General features: G+C 38.1%; 1 long non-coding RNA gene across 1 annotated transcript; it reads right to left on the bottom strand.

Moving 5' to 3' along the window:
* Positions 1-118: 118 nt before the first annotated feature.
* Positions 119-23,130, bottom strand: LOC141511044 (uncharacterized). The gene is made up of 3 exons (XR_012475255.1): positions 23,026-23,130; positions 3,127-3,382; positions 119-200 (listed from the first exon to the last, which is right to left on the bottom strand). It is a non-coding gene; the product is annotated as an uncharacterized LOC141511044 (long non-coding RNA).
* Positions 23,131-23,410: the final 280 nt, after the last annotated feature.

The raw sequence follows: 23,410 nt of genomic DNA, 5'->3' as shown, positions 1-23,410 counted from the left end.
ATTAATACAAGGTATTAGTCTTTTATAAGCATTTATTAAGAAAGTGGCACAGTCTTGGAGTTAAGAGGAATGGAGTTCATATCTGACCTCAGGCACTTGATGCTTACTAGCTGAGTGACCTTGGCCAAGTTGCTTAAACCTTATTGCTTCACATCCAGGGCCATCTGCTGTTATCCTGATTCAACTGGACCCACATGGCTCTAGAGGAAAAAAAATGAGGTTGGTGATTTGGCATAGCCCCCCCCCAAAAAAAAAAATTCAGGAATGTCATGGATCAACTCCCTGAAGTCATGGTCTTCTTTGAAAATGAAGGACACACATCATCATCCTCAACCAATTTAATGTCTACTTCAAGTCAGACACCATGCTTGGTAGAATGAATGTACAGTTCTAATGCCAGTAATCTCTTTGTTTGACTTGGTGACAATATGAAGCACTTCCAAGTCACTGAAGGAAATTTATTTTGCCATTAATACAGCAAAGATATGGGGACAATTATCTTCAGCTTCAGTAAATATGGTCTCCCTCACTTCCTCATAGAAGAATATCAGGTCAGCATCTCATCAGAGTAGAGTGACTTATGAGATCTTGGGCTCTCCCCACATCTAAGAGACCTAGACCACACAGCCTCACAAGTACCATGGATAGTACATTTAGTGCCTCTACATTAGTGATGTCAAATTCAAACAGAAACAGGGGCCACTAAGTCATATAAAAGGAACCTAGTGGGCCACATATTGACTTAGAAAACCACATATGTTTATATAGTCCTGATTTATTGATATGTCAGTACATTAAAACCAAAAGGAACTGTATTTTAATCAGGGTCAGAACCCTCTTGGGAGTGTTGGGGGCTGCATGTTTAATACATCTGTCCCATATGACCAGAAAACTGGATCCCGGAAGACAGATTCAATTAGAACCCAGGGCCATCTTTGTCTTCTATCAAGTAAAGCCTCCTCGTGGTTGGGCAGGAAAGAAAATAATGGAAACACATACATATACAATATGTATGTATAAATACAAGTATATATGCATTCTTTTCTTCCTGAAAGCATGTACTATCAAATAGAAACTTTGTATCTTCAGCTACCCTATCTAGCACAATGCTCTACACACAGTAGGTGTTTTATATAAATGAGAATTTGTTCTGGGGGACTAGGAGTTAATGTCTGCGAATCACATTGTGATTCTGGAAAACAATCCCTCCAAAGTAAGGGATTACTATTATAAGAAATTCTGTACATAGACAATATTGAATGGCCTCTCCATCAACATCTAACCATAATCCTTCTCTTTTCACAAAAAAGTCCAAAAATAAAGACCAGATGTCTTCAGACTGCTGACGTTGGTTGAGTATGTTCCACTAACTCAGTGATTGCTAAACCAAGCTTCCACTGGAGGCAAAGCATCATTGTATTATTGGCTTTTTGGCCACAACTTTCCTGTTCACAAATATGGGCACCCTGTCTGCCTCCTTGGGTCTAGGATGGAGTTTTCCATTCCTTGTAAGGTATATGTAGAGTAGCAGAGTGACTTTGAGTGATTGTGGATTAGAATGGTCAGGTCTCACCTATTGTTTAACAGAAATAGCCAAGCAAAGCAGAAACCATCCTGTTATGAGCTCTTGTCAGTCCTAACTGACTTTATAGTGGGGACAAAGTAACCCCCGCTAGTCTGGGTGCTCCGTTAAGCCACATACCTTTGAAATATCCTTGTCAATGGGTTCTAACTGAACTGGAATATTTGGGGAGGGGGATAAGGTATTTTCTGATTTTCAAACACTGAGACCTGAATTCTCTCTCTCTCTCTCTCTCTCTCTCTCTCTCTCTCTCTCTCTCTCTCTCTCTCTCTGTCTCTCTGTCTCTGTCTCTCTCTCTCGCTCTCTCTCTGTCTCTCTCTGTCTCTCTGTCTCTGTCTCTCTCTCTGTCTCTTTCTCTCTGTCTCTCTCTGTCTCTCTCTCTCTCTGTCTCTGTCTCTCCCTGTCTCTCTCTCTGTCTCTCTCTCTCTGTCTCTCTCTCTCTCTGTCTCTCTCTCTCTCTGTCTCTCTCTCTCTGTCTCTGTCTCTCTTTATCTCGCTCTCTCTCACAAAAACAAACACAGACACAGACACAAAATGTGTGTGTGTCTGTCTCTCTGACTCTGTTTCTGACTCTGTGTGTCTGTCTCTCTAAATCTCTGTCTGTGTGTGTACTTGTCTCTCTCTTCCATCCCCTCTCTCTCTTTCTATCTGTCTCTCTGAATGTCTCCCTCTCTCCCCTTCCCTCTCTGTCTGTCTCTCTCTATCTCTCTCTGTCTCTATGTCTCTCTCTCTCTCTCTCTCTCTCTCTCTCTCTCTCTCCATTTCTTTCATCTCTCTGACTCTGTCTCTCACTCCCCTTCCCTCCCTCTCTCTGTCTGTCTCTTTCTGTCTCTCTCCCTTTCTCCCTCTTTCCCTCCCTCCTGGGTTCTTCTCCACATGTGTCTCTTTTTCTATCTCTCTATTCCTTATATTTTGTGTGCCTCATAATTGTTTCAGACCCATTATTAACAACAAAAATTCAGCCTCCTCTGGGATAGTAACTACCATTTAACACAGTATTTGGTACATCATAAGCTCCTAATAAATCCTTTTTTTTTATTTCATGGTCTTCCAATCATCATTCTATCACTCCTCCCCAATGTTCATTCATTACTTATTCCTAGAGTTCTCTATGGCTCCTGGCAGTTTCTTAGTATTGGATTTTAGTCTCGTTTCTTCAAAGAGTTGTAAGAGCCTATAATTCAATTTCAAACCTTTCATGATGCCCTTTCTAATAATACTATAGATTTATAGCTTAAAAGGACCCTGGAGACCTTCTAATCCAGAGGGAACTGAGAACACAGTGGGGAAGTGGAGGTCACATAAATAAAAGGTGGCAGATTTGGAATCCAAACCCAAATTCTGACTCCAAATCTCACACTCTCTCCACTATGTCGTGTTCCCTTCCCTAAATCTGTAACTTTGTTCCCTGACTCTGAATAGCCAAAAATGAATGAAAAGGAGACCAAGAAAAATATCTGTGTGTGTGTGTGTGTGTGAAGTGTGCACGAGTGTGCATGAACATGCACACATGGATATGCTTGTTTAAACCATACTTTCCTTACCTCCAAAGCCCCTGGGAGGCTTTATCCTGGGCAGGGCTGGCAGTGTCTACACCCCGGGGCCTCATGGTATTTGTTGTTTGTAGGGCTGACTTTGTACTGCTGAAAGCTGCCAGATGGGCAGTCTGGGAGAGGAAGACCTATAGTTCTGGAATGAATGGTTGCAGTGTGTTTGCTATCCATACAGTGCGTGTGAATATGAGCCATGAGAGAACCGGTGAGTGTGTCCACGTCCTCCTGGAGTCCATACGATTGTGCTCTGTGGGAGAAGACAGGAAAGAGAAGATACCATTCAGAGCCCAATACCTGTCAGTCTGACATATGACTGTTTTACCACAAACCTCGGAGGAAGCATGCTGAAATGTATGTATGTATGTATATGTCTGTGGATATTGATCGGCACAGCCAAGACTTGCATACCACAGAATATTTCAGGCCACCACCAAGCCTGCAGGTTACTATTAAAACAGAGGAGATGATTCTGGGCCAAGGTCTGGAGACAACAAACACTTTGACTTCCAGCAAGTTGTTTGCTTGTTTTAATATAAAATTCCTCTCTAATCATAAGGGCAGAAACTTTGAGTTCATATGGCTCTTCTTTCCAAAGAACTAAAAGTACTTTATAAATGGGATCTGATTTCACCCCCACAGCATGAGGGAGGAAGGAGTATAGGTTATTCTCCCCATCTCAAGAGCAGAAAATCTCAGATCATACTGGTAGGGCAGCAAGCAAAGCTTTGGTGGCCCACTTGTTATGCCAAGTCAATTAAATCCAACAAACATTCGAAGCGCATTCTATACATGGAACATTGTGCAAAGACCTAGATATACAAAAATAAAAAAAAGACAATAGTCCCTAAACTCAAAGGGCTTACATTCTAAGAGGGAAGGGGGAGGAAATAGACAACACATATAAAAATAAGGAAATATAAAAATATTAACAGGCAATTAAAAGCAATTTTAAGGTGGTAACAAGAGGGAATTAGAAAAGGGAATCTAAAGTGTTGGAGGGGGAAGAGTCAATGTTGTGAACCTGAGTGACTAAAAAGATGATGGGACCTGAATAGAAGCAGGGAGGCTGGAAAGAGAGTTAGGTCTACAGGATGAGCAACTAAGTGGCTTAGTAGATAGAGTGACAGTCCTGGAGCCAGGAGGACCTAAGTTCAAATATGACCTCAGACCCTTAGGAACTATGCAACTCTAAGCAAATCACTTAACCTTGTTTGCCTTGTCCCTTATCTATAAAAATGAGCTAGAGAAGGAAATGGCAAAACACTCCAAATGGGGTCATGGAGACTCAATCGTGACTGAAATGACTTAAGATGACAACATGGAGACTCCCAGTTTGGATATGTTGGATTTAGGATTACTTTGGGACATACGTGTAGAAAGGTCCAGAAAATAATTGGTATTCATTCTACTTCTTATGTCACCTTTTTGTCTCTACCTTTTGGATAATACGGTATCTTTTCAAGAATGATAGAAAAGAAAAACAAATAACCAAACAGGATCAAGCTACCCCAGAAGAAAATCAAACATTTACTTGTGTGTTATTTAAAGGGAATCTATTCTTCCAGCACCCTTATAGAGTCAATCAGAGGGAGAAGCAATGGCTTTATGTGGAGTAACAGAGGTGGGAGAATGTCATGCATAGGGGAAAAGCTAGTATGTTAATTTAGCTAAAATAGAGAACACAAAAGAGGTTTACATGAAGTCAGTCTGAAAAGATATGTTGCAGCCAGATTGTGAAGAGAGTTAAATGCCAAACATAAACCTAATATTTTTATACTAGAAGTAATCTGAAGCTATTGAAGCTTGTTGAGAAGAGGAATGACATGGTTATACCTGTAATTTGTGAATATCAGTTTGGTAGTTATGTAGATGATGGATTGGTGAGAGGAAAGTCTGGAACTGTTATATCTGCATTGTTTCCTTCATCCAGTTTAACAGACCGAATGCATCCATCCCTCAACAGTTGCTAAGATTTGTTCAGTGTAGTTAAACAATATATCTTAAATAACTCTTTTTCTCTCCACTCACAGTCATCACCCTTGCTCAGGCCCTCATCACCTCTTTTCAGGTGCAATAAGACCAGGCTTACTCCAGAACTTGTTTATATAACATGTTTGAGATTGAAATGAAAGGAGACTCTCAGAGAATAGCTGCCAGTATACAGGAAGTTTATTTTGGTATAATAGAGGAAAGATATTCAAATCAAAGAAAGAATATTCAGTTGAGGCTTTGTGTTGTCTTGTTTGTTCTTCATTTTCAAAGAGGACCAGTGACATTGAGGGTGATATCTTGACTTGATCATAACTGGATTTAAGAGAGGCATTTGTTGCACAATGTCTCATCAACCTCACACTGACTTTCAGAGTCATCAAAGTATCATGGCTGGACAAAAGGCAAGATGACTGGCAAAAGTCAGGGATGCAATAACTAACCTTGAAATCTTTAATGTCTGATCAATGTCTAAGTGCTCCACAGCACCTGCAGTAGTCACCTTCACTGCTGCTGGAACAAATTGTTCTCATCTTTCCATTCTGTCATGTGCTTAGGGTCAACTTCCCCCCCAACTCAATTTCAGAATTGAGGACTGTCAGTTAGTATTCAATTTAATTTCGCCTTTATTTCAAGAAGGTTTTTAACCAGTCTGTGACTGCTGCCCATACTACTCTATGTGCTAGCCCCTTTCAAAATGTTTATTGATTTGACCTAGGGAATGGTAAAGGGATGGAGGGTAGACCAGGAGATGTCTGGAAAGATTTGTGTGACCTGAGGAGAAAGGAAATGAGGAGAACCAGAACAATTTCTGCTCTGAAACAGCACAGTAAAGGACAATAACTAGGGAAGCCTTCAGGGCTTTAATTAAAGTCTGTCCAGACTCAAAGGAAAAGGGCTTTTCCCCTGACCTTCAGATAACTCCAAGGGAACTACTGCTCAGTCATTTGAGTCATGCCCAAATCTTTGTGATTCCATTTGTTTTCTTGTCATTGCCTTCTCCAACTCATTTTACAGATGAGGGAACTAAAGTAAACAGGGTTAAGTGACTTGACCAGTATCACACAGCTAGTAAATATCTGAGGCCAGATTCGAACTTAGGAAGGTAAGTTTTCTGGGGCTCCAGGCTCCTTTATCCACCGTGCCTTGTCTGGGCCAAAAAATCAAAGAAGAGAAACAGATTGCAGGGCATAGGCAGTAGGGGATACGCAGTAGTATTGGGCACGTAAAAAGAGAAGAAAGACATGATTGCTAGATAATAGAAACTAATGTCCAAAAGTTGTCTTTGCCAGTCAGTCGCAATGACGGAGAAGTGAAAAATAAACATGGGAGGACAGCAATGTGAGGAGAGGGTGGGAGCTAGTACTCACAATACCATAGATGAATCAGTTTAAAACATAGAAGAAGAAAACCAATATTGTTTCCACCCTGTTCAATTTCAGGCCTCTTTTGTGTTGTTTTGCTGTTGTTGTTGTCGTTGTTGTTTTAGGTTTTTGCAAGGTAAATGGGGTCAAGTGGCTTGCCCAAGGCCACACAGCCAGGTCATTATTAAGTGTCTCAGGTCACACTTGAACTCACACTTGAACCTGACTCCAGGACTGGTGCTGTATCCACTGCACCACCTAGCCGCCTCCAGGCCTCTTTTTATAAAGAAGCAATTATAAGTAAGAGTACCAGCTTCATAGAAAATCCTTACTGTCTATAGAAATGACCTTAGTTGTTGATTTAAGTCAAATCCATCCATGCATAGACTTTGCTCACCCGGATTGTGGTTCTGAGACTCCCAGGGGCCATTCTTTCTGACTCCAAGTTCCCTGGGATCTGTCCCTGCCTGTCAAGTCAAGGGAAGAAACTGGAACTCCTCATATCCTGGCTTGAGTTTCCTGAACCAACTTGAGCCTCAAAGGCAGTTTAAATATCTTTCAAAGAAAGGAACTAACCTAACCTATGTGGTAGGAAACTGGAAAATATTACAATGACCTCTTAAATGGTCCTTATACTTCAAATTGCTATCTCCTCCAATTTATCTTCCACACAAATGCCAAATGGTTATTCCTAAAGTACATATCTGTCTATGTTACTAAACTAACTCAAGAAGCTCTAGTAGTTCTCTCTCACCTCTAATATAAAATATAAATATACTTGTTTGGTTTTTAAAGTCTTTCATTATCTGTCTCCTGACTCCATTAGGGCTTCCTCTATATTGTTATTTGCTAGAGGACAGAATGAGGCTGATGCATCGCTCTGCCTCACTTAAATCCAATTCATGAGCAAGTCAAGACATTACCCATATGTTATTAATCCTTTTTGACAAAGAAGGAAGAACAATCTGAGAGCAGCAGTAGCTCCCCTTTGGGGTCTAACCTGCCAGTTCGAGTAGAAGGAATGCTATTTCTTTTCCTCCTTCTTCCATTGTCACTTGGGGCTTCAAACCCTAAACTGTGAGTGTTCTATCCAAATTTTGCTTGCTTACATTTTGACAGATACCTTGGAATTTGGGAGCTAGATTTAACAAATTTTCTATTTATTGAAATCTTTTTCAAAAAAACTGAAGCAATCTATTCTTTATCCTGTGAAGTTTTAATTTGTGATTTTTTTGAAGTATAGCTCTGCTAAAAAAACAGGTTTTGAAAAGGACTAATGGAATTCAAATGAAGCTACTTGATTATGGCTTTAAATCCAAAATAAGTCTTTTAAAATTATCTTTGATCACTATATTGTTGTGAAGAAGTAAGTCATAGTTGATCATCATACAGCACCAATTCATATTATTCTGAGATTTTTTTCTGAAATTCACCTGCCTACCATTTCTTATAGAACAATAGTGTTTCATTGCATTCATATACCACAAATTGCTCAGTCATAACCCAATTTCCAGTTCTTTGCCACTTCATTTCTATTTTTTTTGCAAAACAATGGGGTTAAGTGGCTTGCCCAAGGCCACACAGCTAGGTAATTATTAATTGTCTGAGGTCGGATTTGAACTCAGGTACTCCTGACTCCAGGGCTGGTGCTCTATCCACTGCAACACCTAGCTGCCCCTCTTTGCCACTTCAAAAAGAGCTTCTATAAATGTTTTTATACAGGTGAGTCCCTTTTCAATTTTTAGTTGTTCTTGTGTTTCCAGATTCTTTTGAGTGGGAAATAAGGGAAGATCCAAGAAAAAGGGAGATTAAAGACACATTAATATCCCTTTTTTGGAATACTCGTTTCTCATAAAACCATAGTCATTAGATAGGGGACAAGGTGATGCCTACCAAGGTCCCTTAGAATTTCTTTCAATTGGTTGTTTGTTTAGGGTCTCTTGTGTCTTTGACAATTTATTTCTCTCCTTCATTAGAGATGTTGTCTCTTTAAGACTTGCCTCAAGTTTCTGAGTAAATTCCAGGTTTCCCAGCCCATTTCCACCTGCCCCACTTTTAAAATATAATTGCTTCCTTTTATCTTTTCTTACCCAATTTTATTTTTTAGTATTATCCCATCATATAAAACTTAGCCAGTACCTTCCTTTCAAACTACCTTAATAATGATAACAGGTTTAAAAAATACTAATTATATTTATATATGTGTGTATGTGCGTGTGAGTATAATAAGTAAATAATTTGATTAATGAGTGCCTTACAATTTGTCTTTAAAGTCCTTTCCTTTCCTTCCCTTCTTCCTCTTCCATCCACATAGAGTAGGGGTGAAGAATCTTTTCTCTTTCAAGGGCATTTGAATTTTTATAACATCATTGGAGGACCATGCAAAGTTGTCAGCTTTAAAATTAGTCTGCTATATTTGGTGAAACATTTAATTAATTCATTCTTAAAAAGCTCTTAGATTTATTGAATTTTGAGTCTCACTTTCAGTTGCTATGGCAGCACCAGACCAAATGATTTTCCAGGTGCTAGACTTCATGCTTATCACATTGCCTGATCAATAGTAGGTACTAAATAAATGCTTGTTGGTAGGAGGAATGACCAAAGAGAATTAAGAGACGCTTATTGAGAGTCTGGTCAAGGGTCATTGCATTGTAAAAGTAGGAGGTTAGATATTAGAAATGTTATGAAAGAAAAATTGACTTGATATAATAGCTGATTGCAACTTAATGGCCAGGAAGAGGAAAGCATTGAAGATGTTCTTAAATTTGTATACCTAATAACTGAAAAATAGAATGGTTGGAAAAGAGATTAGTTGGGGGTAGGGAGGCAGGAATAGAGTTGTTCTGGATGTGTTCAATGTGCCTTTGGAACAACCAAGGAATAATGTGGAATTGGATCTCTGGAGAGAGATGGGTATGGGTGTGTGGATTTGAACTTCAGGTGTATTGTAATGATAATTAAACTCATGGGAGCTGATGACATCACAAAGACAATATGTGTCTTGAACCCTTTTGACAAACCAGAAAAGCATATGGACTCTCTCACAGAATAATTTTTAAGGATATTAAACAAAATGCATACAAAAGAGATAACTTATATTGAATTATAGTTAATATATGCATAGATACATATATACATATGTGTGTATATACATTTATGTGTTTATGTGTGTGTATATAGATACATATATATATACATATATATATGTATAAAACAAATTCATGGACACCTAATTAGTAATCCTTATTATAGAAAGAAAAGAGAAAAGGATTCCAGGAAAAAGACTAAGGAACATGTGCACATAGGGGACAGACAGATGATGGTTCATTAAAGCACACCAATAGAAGCAATCATATAGAAAAATGAGGAGGTAATCACATTCTAGAAACATTTGCAGAAGAGAGTAAGGGGGAAAAGGTGACAAAGGTGTCAAATGCTAGAGAGAGGTCAATAAAAATGAGGACTGAGAAAATGTCATTGGATTTAGCAATTTTAAAAATGTTGGTAACCTTAGTAGAGAACAATTTTAACCCATCAGTGGAATAAAAAGAAAGAAAATGATTGATGGAGCAAAGTCTTAGAGAAGACCATCAATAATGAGATCAAGGGCATAAGGTCAAGGTTGACAGTTAAGAGGTGAGGATTCTGAAGTTGCTATTTAAAGCATCATTGACATAACTAACTGAGGGATAAGAAAGTTGAGGAACCCAAAAAAGGATTGACAGACAATGAAGGATTGGGGGGGGGATAAAAGTAGAGTGGGGAAGGTTATCATGGTTCTATAGGTCACCTGGAAGAAAATGAGTAGGGTCATCTTTCAAATAATAGGCACTTAGTAATTTTGCACTAGAGTGGAGTAAAATAGAGTAAAATGAAGTGAAATAGAATTTTGGATGTGATCAGAGTAGAGAATTTCAGAGTTCATAATCTTGGAAAGGGATAAATTTTGAGCAATAACGAATTTTAACGAGTACTTCTTGCTGACGAGTGACTGAATCTGCAGATCAGCTGCAGATCATTGGAGTAACTATGAGATCCAGATATTACATGAGCTGTCTGACATTCATACTTAACATATCCAGGATGGTGCTGGAGTCATCTCTTACAGACTAAGTTTATTTTTTCAATTTTCATTTGTGCATTTACACCTTGGAAATCAGAAAACCTACAAAATAGGGTTTGATTTATTGATTTTTGATTTTTTTAAACTTAAAATGTTGAGATAAATGTTAATAATGAAGGTTAAATTTAAAAGTGTATTATAGGTACTTTTTTTTTGAAGAGCTGACTGTTAAATCTTTACCACCACACCAATCACTGATTATAAACCATGAAGATAAGATATATGAACTGGGAAAAAATGTACTATTCTCTCTACCTTTTACCACCATCTATAGCAATGGCAGGGAACCTCTGACTGGCTGACCATATTGGTCTGGCATTGCCAAGGCAGCCACAGAAGGGATATGAAATTCAATAAATCTAGGTGCTTTTTAGCACCTGAATTAAATATTTGACCAAATATAGCCTCAGATAGCCTGGCATTGTTGATATAACTATCCAAAAGGCCCTTGGAAGAAAAAAGTTTCCCTACCACTGAAATATGGCTTCATTGTTCTCTATGGAAATCTCTGAAAGTATTGTGATTTGCTAACAATTTAAGCTCACAATGCATCCTTAGAGTGATCTAAAAAAAGTTTATTTTGAATGAAAATCTCCATCCCATTCACAAACTACTACAACATGTGATTAATTTTGATACTCACCTCTTAAAATTTTGAATTCCAAATTTTGCCCTTTCCACTGATCCCCCTCTCTTAAATGATAAGCAATCTGATATAGTGAAGTCATAGTTAATTTAGTCTTAAAACTCAATAAAGTCCAAAATTAGAGTTGAAGTTGAAAATTTTAGTTTCATTTAGAAAAAATCTGTTGAACTAATTGGCATCTAATTATAGGCACAAAAATCCAGAAGACTGACAGACAGTATTTAGATAGCACTTTAAAGTTTGCAAAGCATTTATATTTTGTTTTAATCTTATGATGCTCCTGTAAAATATGAGGAAACTGAGGGCTAAGTGACTTTATCATAGATAGTAAATATGAGAAATTGAATATAAAACCAGATCTGTATAACTCTAAGTCCAATACTTTATTCACTATATGCTGGACGACTTTCTCAGAATGGAAAAGAAATCTTGGGGTGAGAGAAAGGGATGTAACCAAGGACAGAATGGAATAGCTCATTCCATGCTCTGTAACTGAAGGTGCCTCCTTTGAGAAATGGGTCTCCAACCTAAAAGAGAAAGTACCAGAGATAAAAGAATGTAATTCTATTATCCAGATTATTCGGAAGAATGATTATTTCTTGAAAGAAGGAAAGAAATGTGCCAAAGAAACAGAGAAAATAAAGATTATAGTGAGGCAAAGGACAATTATGGTCTGGCTCAAAAGGTTATGTGATGGAAGAATATAATCTAAGGGAGAATCATTAACTATTTTAAAAACTATGTAATAAGGTGTTAAAGGCAACAGAGATAAAGAGCTGGCTTCCAAGTCAGGAAAAAACCTGGGTTAAGGTCCTTCTCATACATACCATTCATATGTCCCAGGACAAATTAATTAAATTCTCAGGGTGCTAGGCAATAAGCTAAGACTACCAGTTACAGACAATGTCACTTTAGTAAAATCAGTGAGTTCTTCACTGGGAACTTACAAAATGAATGAAATTACAGGTTCAATTCCTGTCCTCATCCCTGACCCTGTCACTGTCTCTATCATATCTCTATTCCTATAATAGAAATGAAACTCCATGGACTTCACAACCCAACAAAACTCATTCCTGAATATAATGTGACCCATACCACCAGCAAGTAAAATGACAAATGCAAGCACATGAATGGGGTTGTACACAGTTTGGACACACCTACATTAGAGGAAGATCTGAACCATCTCTGGAGAAAGTAGCTTCTTGTGCTCCAAGGAATGATGATCTAGGTCCATAAAGGTCATCAAGTAAAAGGTCATCTAATAGAGATCAATAAAATAAAGGAAGATAGGGATGACTGATGGTTTCCTCCTGAGGAATGTAGTTACTTTTTGAACTAACAAAAATAGAAAGATCCTCTGTCTTCCTGACACAATAAAGATAGGATATGCTTTTGTGGTTCATCATACTGCTGCAGATCCCTGTATTACACTAGCATCTTTAAAAAAAGATTAGTATAATATAGATTCTGAGTCCATTAGACATTAAGGTTGTCTAGATGTCTATGCTAAACTGGAATTTGATTTTTAAAATCTAAAGCTGATTGTTGAGGGCAGATATGGAAATGAAATAGAAAACTGAATCCTATTCTAGACAGGTTCCCATAAATGAAGTAGTTGCATTATTCAAATTTTATTGCATATTTCCATTGACCTGGAACCAATTACCATATTTTGCATATAATTATAACTTCAAATAGTATGAATTTGAATAATACAAAAACTTTGCATGATTATTGTGTGTACTAATAGGACTTAGCAATAGTGTAATGTCTAAAAGCAGGTGGCTTCCAGTCCATTCACAGTGAAGCAACAGAATATGCTTTTGGGATAAAATCTGCATTCACTAGGTGAGATATTGAAAGAACATCCAGATCTCTAAGCCTGTACTTTGTTGTTGGAAGATAATCTGCATTCCCTAGGTGAGATATTGAAAGAACAGCCAGATCTCCAACATAGCTGAGGAGCCCTGAGTTTCAGTGTATGGGGTCCATAACTCAAAGGAGTTTGCAGCTGGTTTCTTTCATTAAGATAGGTTGCTGGTATAGTAAACATGCTGATGTTTTGCATGTTCCTTTCTCTTATGTAGTCATTGCATTGCTGCCAAACAGCTGGAACATTCTTATTAAACACAATTATAGAAACATAAGGTGTAGACAGACTAGTTGAATGGGGTGTGGATTCCTTTCTAACCCAATCATCTGCATCAAGTAACAATCTTTCCCCATACCATATATATTAATTCTACGAAATAAGAAAATTTAAAATAAGCAAATTTAGAATGACAAAATAGAATGAGATAAAGGATGGGGATTTGAATTCAAAAACTAACCAAAGAAAACGGTTCTGTTCATTGAATTTACCTCATTCATTAAGCACATATTTATTAAAATCCCATTATATGTAAGTATGGGGAATTGATTAATTGCTAGATTATTGACTCTCCCTATCAAATAAGACCAAGATGACATCACTGTGTTGGAGATGAATTACAGTGTGTCTGACTGTGGCTGATCAGACCAATATGAGGTCTGAATGCTCTACCACACCTAGAGAGGTTACTCTAAACTTACATTATCTCATGTTTCCTTTGAGCAGCTTCAAATCTGCCTTGCTCACGGAACACATCACCCTCTCTGATGAGGGCACGTCTTGCTGGGTAGTCCTGTACCAGTGTCTCCCATGCTTCATTATGAATTCTAAAATTCTCAAGAGATACCTTTGGGTGTCCCTGCATCATTTCTCTGATTCCTCTGTGAGAGCTTGCCCTGTGTGAGTTCTCCATTGTGGAGGATAAAAGATAAATAAGCCATAGTCTCTATCTTCATATAGTTTGTGATTTAATTAGGAAGATAAGATTGACCACACAGAATTAGAAATCTAGGTAGAATCTGAAAGTACAAAGGGAAATACATAGGACTATGGGAATTCAGAGAAAAGGAGCAACGGATGCTTTACAGCTGGAAAAAACAAAGATGGTTTTCTGAAGGAGCTGACATTAACTTGTCCTTGCTAAACCACATGAACAAGTTTAATAAAATGTTTTCCCAAAGATCTGGTCTACACCTATGATTTCATGAATATAGAGAGATCCCATGAGGAACTTTGTCAATGCCCACACTGCTGCAGCTTATAGTCTTAGAGACATTCTTAGAAGAGCACTGAGAGGTTCTGTAATTTTCCCAGAGTCCCTGAGCCAATATGGAGCAGAACTGAGGTTTTTTCCAAGTGCTTTTAACTTCAAGGATTCCCAATTGGGTGATTAAAAAGCCTAACTTTTAAAAAAATAAAAATAGAGGTTTTGAACTCACAAGAGCAGGATTCAAATCTACCTATCATCACTTATACTCTTTAAGACCTTGGGCAAGCTACTTATGTTCTTTCTGCTCCTTTTCCTCACTTATTGAATGAAGGAACCTGAACTGGTGACCTCCAAGCTTCCTTCTAGCTCTAAATCTATAATTCGATGATCCTACTCATAATTCCAAAGTATTAGTCATCCATCTCATGGAAAGAAAAAAAAGAGATTACAGGAATCAAGGGAAAAGTGATAGCACCATCTAAAGGTCAAAGGCAGAAACTCAATAATCTTTGAGATAACAGATTGGGGATCTTTCAGTTAGGGTTGGTAGAATAAGGCAATTGGAGTTCATGGACCAAGGGAAATGAAAACATATCAGGGACAGAAGAGCAACATGGAGCCAAATAGAGGTAAGGTGCTTGAATAATGAGAAATTTGCTTCATCGATCAATCAATAAGCATTAATTAAGCACCTGTGCTAGACTATGTGCTATGTACCAGAGACTGCGATAAACTCGGGGGATACAAAGAAGGGTAAAAAATAATCCCTGCCCTTAAGGATTACTCATCCTTGGGTGGGGAGGGAAAGGAAAAACAATATGCAAAGAACTAGACCTAGATACAGATGTACAAAAGATATATCACTGTTATTGTTCAGTCATTTTTCAGTCATGTCTGACTCTTCATGACTTCATTTGAAGTTTTCTTGACAAAGCTACTGGAGTGGTTTATCATTTCCTTCTTCAACTTATTTTATAGAGGGAAAAACTGAGGCAAACCAGGTTAAATGAGTTATGCAGAGCTGCACAGCTAGTGTCTGAGGAAAAAGAATTCAAGAAAGTGAGATTCCGAGCCAGGCACTCTATCCATTGTACCTTCTAGCTGCCTATGACATATCATGGATAGGAGACTAGGAAAGTCCTTCTATAAAATATCATCCTCTCCCAAACAGCAGCATTGTGTGGCATCCTGGCCACACACTACTCAGCTGAAGGCAATATTAGGCATCTCTTAGACTACAACATACTGGTACAACATGAACATTTGTATCCTTGACATATATTAATTATATGGCACATGAAAATCATTAACTACTCTTTGTGCATTCATTTCAGTTGCCAAATGTTGGTCACTTACTACTGTTTCTTCCCTTGTCCTACCCATGATTGATCTGAAACAATCCAACCCCTAGACTTTTATAGAAACCCCCTCAGCAGAACCCCATTTAAATTCTCAGTTTGGGTCAGAGAGTCAACCACCTTCAGCTTAAAAGCACTCTGTGGAGCCACACTTCTAATTCTATAGTTCAAGAGCACTTATCAGTGTGCTTGCCTTTGTTAATAAGCAAGCAGCAACAATTAGCTGGGGCAGTTAAATGACTAAATGATTAGAATTCTGGGGCTGGAAGCAGGAAGACATCTTCTTAAATTCAAATCTGACCTCAGACACTTCCTAGCTGTGTGACACTGAGCAAATCATTTAACTCTGCTTGCCTCAGTTTCTTTATCTACAAAATGAATTAGAGAGGGAAATGACAAATCACTCCACATTCTCAGTCAGAAAACCACAAATGGGGTCACAAAGAGTCAGACATGAATAAAACCAAATGAACAACAAAACACAAAGGACAGAGCATTGAGTTTTGATCAGGAAGACTGGAATTCAAATTCTGACTCAGATATTTACTAACTGTGTGATTTGGGGCAAGAAACTGCCTCAGTTTTTTCAACTGTAAAATGGGGATAATAATAGAACCTACCTCACAGGATCAAATGAGATACTAACCATAATATGTTTTACAAACCTTAAAGAATGATATAAATCCTAATTATTAGTATGAATCCTTTGCAGAGAGATGGGGATGCTTCCTATCAGTTCACTCAGCAGACTCTAGGCAGGTATACACTATAGACCCCCCAGATGTTTCTTAGACCAAGGATGGGAATCCCTTCTAATCCCCTCAATATGGGAATCCATATTGAGCTCCCTCCCCTTTTTAAAGAATCAATTAGTTTAAATGGGACTAATAAATAATGGGGTTAATAAATCCCTGTTGCCCTGAGAAGGGGAGGGGAGGGGTTGTAAAAAGCCAGCTGCATTCAACTAATTGCCAAACAAATCCCAGACAATGATTCCCACTAATGCCAAGGTTGTGGTTGCTTTTAATAAGTTCATTGGATTTTATTCTTGTTACTATGCTTTACTCAATAACTCCTTGAAGGTCTTGATTGGGCCTCTGGAGAAGGCAACTGAAATTTCTAGTTTTGGCATTCTCTTAAAGGGACTTACTACCCAAGGAGGTAGAAAGAGCAGGAGGAGATTCCATGACCTGAGAGAAGGAACTGACTACAGGCGAAAGGGGAGGAAAGAAAGGGAAGGGGACTGCGTTTGGTGAAGAGTTAGTAACAAAATTCCAAGGGCAGGGTTCCAAGATGAGTATAGGAAGGTACCAAGGAATAATACTAAGACAGGAGGTTCCTGGAGACTTCAAAGAATAAAAAATGCATTTATAATCTAATTGAACCTCTTTGGAGTTGTCCTTTGTAAGTCAATACAAACTGACTTACCACAGGGATCTTTTTGGTACCTAAAGTCTTTGTTAGTCCCTAAGTGTGCTTTGAGTTACCAGAGAAAAGGGTTTCCAATGGCATTGGAGAAGGAAACACCTCCTATAAGAATTCCCTACCTTAGCAGACTGATAATATAAATTATAACAAGTACTCAGCTCTGGAGTCAGATGACCAAAGTTCAATACCTGTTTTCACTCCTTACTCCCTATATGGTCCTGTGCAGGCCAGATAAATGTCTGAGCTCAGTTTCCTCCTCAGTGAAAACAAAGAGGAGGTCATTTAGAGAGCTGAGGTTCCTTACAATATTAGCAGATGATCCTCTTTTCTTTTCTGTGCTGTTAAGAAACTCCCAAATCAATTAAAATGGGTTCATTGGGCCACCTCTGATGAATTCAAACTCAAGATTAGAGAAATGTGAATCAAGAGGGCAAGATAGGAAGAGAGAAACCCAGTAAGCAGGAAACAGATGTAACCATCTCTAATATAGGAATTAAGTTTGGAAGCTTTGGAAGAAAAGGGAGCAAATAGAGGCAGGAACTGCATGATGAAGGCCCTTAGAAGTGAGGACAAGAAATTTAAATTGGATTCGGAAAGCAATGGAGAAGCAGTGAAGGGATTAATTTAATTAACTTAATATAATAATGATATAATAAGCACACTATAATGTCAATGTGGTGAAGAAAGGGAGAGGCAGGGAGAGAAAGGCAGGGAGAGAAGAGTCTTAAACTATGTGGTATAGTATCTGTGGTATAGTAAATGTGTGGTAAAGTCTCAAGTGGTGCTCCCATTTTAAGAAGAACCTATTATTCAGTCATTTTTTTCAGTTGCTCTATAGCATTTGCCCGGTCATAGAAGTTAGCACTTAGTCATTCTCTTTGGTGTCATTTGCTAATTGTTCCCTAAATGTTAATCTTGCCTCTGTGCTAAGTAAAGTCCTGAAGAACATGAACTGTGCTTCATATTGCCCTGGTATTACCCATAGGATTTCACCCAATCTTGTCCAACAACCTCCTGCTGCTTCCCACAGATTACTCCAAACCTTCAGTTCCTTTAGTCCCTTAGAGTCTTACTCTACCAATCCTGAGGCTCTTCAGATCCCTTGAGGCAAATAGAAAAGGTTTATTGTCATGGAGCTTAGGAATAGATGTCCCCCTTTGACCTTGGTAAATGAGAAATGTATGCTCTCTTAATAAAAGAGAAGACCGGGGCCAAACATAGTACCACAGCACCCAAGGCAACTGGGAACACTTTATTATAATGGAGAAACTAAGACAGAGACAGGTAAGTGATTAACCCATTTAACCTATCTTGAAATTTCAATTTCTAGATCAATTTTCCTTTTATTGGGAAATGTGTTAAAGATTGCTACCTGTACAAGTCACTTAACCCCAATTTCCTTACATCCAAAGGTCATCTCCAGTCAATCCTGAATTATATCTTGTCACTGAACCCAGATGACTGCGGAGGAGAAAGTGAGACTGGTGACTTCAGACAGCATTCTCTCATTCAAATCCAATTCATGTGCATGTGAGGGCATCACTTCCCTGTTATGGTCTTCTTTAAAATGAAGAACAAACAACACTTGGAATGATATTAGGAGATGAAGTAATTGTGAGACCTTACTGAACTACACTGACTCCATTTAGTGACTCAATTCTGATAGCTCAGTTCCCTTTTTATTCAATTATGGGTCTAGTCCAATTTCTGTTTTATGAGAAAACTTTTTTTCAAATATGGGAAAAACTTTCTCCCATTGTTTGAACCTAAGCTTATGTAGTTGGGATGCTGGACCACCTCTTTCTATTGCTTAAAGACGCTTTACCAAGGACATAAATTATGCTAACCAAAAACTCAGTCAGATCCCAGGATTGATACCAAGGATTTTCTCATAATTGCACACCTCAAACAACCCATATGTCTCCTTTGAAAATTGTCCCCATATTTCCTTTGATTAAATACAGATACTGGTGAGGGGTGAGTCACTTCTTTTTCTGATTTCAGGGATTGCACCTTACTTTCACTCTCCCAACTTGGAAAGCCTTGTATCCTGTTTTATAGCCTATTAATTATAATATTTCAATGTATAAAGATTGATTTCCCCCTCTATTCAGGATCCAGTGCCAAGCTGAGGAGTCCTGGTCCTGATTTGTTATCTGATTGACATGCATTGCTTAATAAATCAATATGCTTAGAAGCTCAAATCTTGGTTTCCTCATTTTAGATTTCACCAATCACAGAGCTTTGAAAATTCCTCTAGTATGGCTCCTCATCCCCTTACCTACCTATATTTTTCTCGCTAGCCTGCCACAATGTACAGAATTCTATATTAGTTTTGTTATTTTGGATTAAAATAACTTAGCTGCCTTTATTGAAAAGAAAATACATTGGGGAAAGGGGCAGAGCTAGGAAAGGAGGGGAATAATTGACTAATCTATTAACGGTGAGAATTAACTCATCAAATAGTTAGCTATCACCTTTGCAAGTAGGGAATTGGACTCTGAGGGAATTAGAAAAGGCAGTAAATTTTGATGTTGAGTGAGGAGAAAACAAAATTCTGAAGCAAGGTATACTGTCCTTGTAAATAAAAGGGTCAGCAAGAAGGCACTGTGTGCCCAAGTTCTGTCAAGAGAGAAGATATCAAAAAAATATGGAAGAAAAAATGTATGCAGTATCTAGCAAAGTTCTGTTGAGAGAAATGGAGAAAGATGTTGATTAATGCCATCTGGGGGCAGCTAGATGGCGCAATGGATAGAACACCAGCCCTGGAGTCAGGAGTACCTGAGTTCAAATCCGACCTCAGACTCTTAATAATTACCTAGCTGTGTGGCCTTGGGCAAGATACTTAACCCCATTGCCTTGCAAAAACCTAAAAAAAAAAAAAGGTTATCTGACATGTAGTTGTCATGTATCTGAGGACTGTTCTCTAGTTTGGCTCATGTTATAAAGATCATGAGAGTGACCATCAAAACCTTGAATGAATAACAAATTACCCTTAGACATTCCTGCCAAATGAAGAAGCAAGATATAGGTGAAAGAAACTTTTGACTGACAACCCAAAGAACTGAGTTTGGATCATGGTTCTGTTGAAGGAAGTGAGATAACTTCCATCTTTGAAAGCAACAATTTCTATTTTTGTAAAATGGGGATAACGTGATAATAATATCTGTGCAACTAACCTATCAGAATCATTATGGACAAAATGTTTTGCAAATTGTAAATCACTATAGAAATTTAAATAGGAAATAGTAAATTAAATGATAAATACCTCTGATCTGACAATGAAACATCATGAGACCTGCTTAAAAGGGAATTCTATGATTTCAGGCCTCCTCCTCTAAGCACAAAAACTTCAGCAAAGTTTATCCCAGATCCCAAACCTCAAGCACACAGAGTCTCTTCTGGAGATTCAGACATCAGGAACTGGAGGTCTAAGACACATATAGGCTTTCTCCTAGGTATGTCCCTTCCCTACCATTTTTCTCTGCTAGGAGAAACATTCTCTGTAAAATTGCCTCCTTCTATAGATGAATTCTTTCCATATCTATTAGTTTTCAGTGTGTTACTCTCCTCCCAGATACTGTCTGCATCTGTCTACTAGGGGTCCAATCTTGCCAGTGACATGTTATTGGGATGTTGGGGGAGGGAAGAGGGGAAAAATCTCTTCCTCTCTCTAAAACAATTCCTCTCCAGGTACTGGTTCCAACACTGGAATCCTTAAACCCTCAATCTGGAAGTTTACTGCTAGCTTAACATGGATATTTTTATGCGTATACATGTTTGATTCAGTTAACAGTAGTGTTTCCTATGTAGATCATATGCCTTTATCCAATGGCCAAAATCCTATTATCTTCTCAAATTGATCAATGGTCTATTCACACATTATAGTGAGGTTATAGAAAAATTCTGTTACCTACTTTATACTGTTGATTGGCTAAACTTAAATCTCTGGGATTTTATGATTACATTAAGTAGGTATAGATTAACTATCATCCTTGTAATGGAAAACCTGAATTTCCCTAGAAGATGCTATATCAGTGCCTACCATCTTGCGTACTATATTCCTTTTCTGTAATGTAAACAAAGCACGGAGTGTGGAGAAGGATGAGGGACACTCCTCAGTCCTTATTACCACTTCCAGAATGTTCTTTTGTCACCATTACTCAGTAACTATTTTGAGATTGACTCTACTTACTTTTACCATACATTCCAATCCCTTTTCATAGCCATCTAGTGGCTTCCAGGTCATTCTCCCTTCTTTCTTAAGGAAGGAGTCACTTTTCCTAACAGAAATTACTTTCTCAAATTGCCAGTTTTCTTTTCTACCTCTATGTTGTCTTTGTTTAACTCTGATCCATCCACCATCTAGTTGTCAAATTCATATTCCTAAAACAAAAATTTTATTAAATCATTCCTCTGCTCCAAAAAAATCATCCATGGCTTCCTAATGCCTTTAGAACAAAATATATAAATTCCTCAATCTGGCACTTAAAGTCCTACACAAGTCTTTGTTCTCATATACCTTTCCAGTATTACTTCATATTACTCCCTTTGATATATTCTCTACTTCAGTCATTCTGTTTTCTGTTTCCCATGCATGACATTCTACCTCCCATCCCTGCACCTTTACCCAAGGAGTTTCCTACATCTGGAAGATATTCCCTCCTTATCTCCACGTGAAAGAATTCCTCAATTCCTTCAAAGCATAGCTTGGGTCTGTTGTCCTATGTAAGGCCTTTCCTGATTCTCTCAGGTGTTAGCCCTATCTTCCTCTTGAAATAATCTTTATTGCTTTACATACACTTTATAGTTACACATTTGTAAATTTGATATATGTCCCCACCTTTAGAAGGTATGCTTCTTGGGGTGGCTAGGTTGTCCAGTGGATAGAGCACTGGCCCTGGAGTCAGGAGTACCTGAGTTCAAATCTGGCCTCAGACACTTAATAATTACCTAGCTGTGTGGCCTTGGGCAAGTCACTTAACCCCATTGCCTTGCAAAAACCTTAAAAAAAAAAGGAAGTTACAAATTTCATTTTTGCCTTGATATCCTCAATACAGTACACAGAGTAGGTGTTAAATAAATGATTTAAGTAGAATGACTTTTATGAGTTTAATTTAAAATAGCCTATGGAATAATAATAATAATAATAATAATAATAGCAATATTTAGTAGATATTAGAACGAAAATTGGAAATAGAATTGTGAGGATACTATCATTGCATGCTATAACAACCTTATCTAGCCCTCAAATCATAGAACTTTCATCATTCAATAGATATATTTAGTCAATATCCCATTATCTCCATGGAACACATCCTAAATTGAGTTGAGAATCCTCATTCAAGATCAATGGATTACTAAGCACTTATTAAATAAATAGAAAACCTGAGAAACCACAATTAGGTACTCCTAAATTATCAGCTATGGTTCTACAAGTTGAGGAAAGAAGTCAGGTGCCAAGGTAGTTCCAATTTGACTGAGGGTGATGGGGACCTCCATAAATTACAAAGGAACTTTCTATGAATTGTGATTATATAGATAAGATTACTACTATTGTGGAAATCAACAATCCACAATTAGTTTCTAGTAGTCTCCTTCCCTGATTGAGTAGCCCCATTACAAACTCTTCCAAGTTTCCCCACAGTACTGCCCTGGTCTTTAAAAACAGGAAAGATGTCCATCAGAAGGTCCATTCCAGGTTTATGATTTCATCTCTCTTCTACTCACCCTCCTTCTTCTGGCTCCTCTCATCATTATTTATTTCATGTTGGTTCCTGCTCCTGACTCCAACTTTCCTTTCTTGTCCCTTGGAATCCTACTCCAGCAGTAGGGACCAGGAACCTCCCTATACCACCTTTAAAAGCATTTCAACTGCCCCTTAAAAATGATGCTTACTTACTTACTTACTCCCCTGGCTTGGTCCCTCATTTTTCTTCCTTTGTAGGACAGCTCATTCTTTTAGACTGGAATATCCTCAGAGTAAAGTCCCCCCCCCCCCAGTACAGTTTCCTTTGCCATGTACATCTGTGGCACCATGCAAATACTGAAGAATAATCAAATGTTCTGCAAGTGAAATACAGTGAATGAGTCAGCAAGAAGTGTCCCTCTATTGTGTGATTAAACAAGACACAAAATATTACATGTTGTCATAATAAAGTGAGGTCAATGGTAATCTAGATTAATGTGGATGTTACTGGTTTGTCTATGTCCAGAATGGATGGGAAATCTGGCATTGTCCTTGGGCAAGAGGGAGAAAAAGAAGTCAGAAAACTTCTGAAGCTAAT

Source organism: Macrotis lagotis, chromosome 2 (genome assembly GCF_037893015.1).
Source record: "Macrotis lagotis isolate mMagLag1 chromosome 2, bilby.v1.9.chrom.fasta, whole genome shotgun sequence".
NCBI classification, from domain to species: domain Eukaryota; kingdom Metazoa; phylum Chordata; class Mammalia; order Peramelemorphia; family Peramelidae; genus Macrotis; species Macrotis lagotis.
Note: the sequence above shows the minus strand (reverse complement) of the source record. Positions and strands in the feature narration are given on the sequence as shown.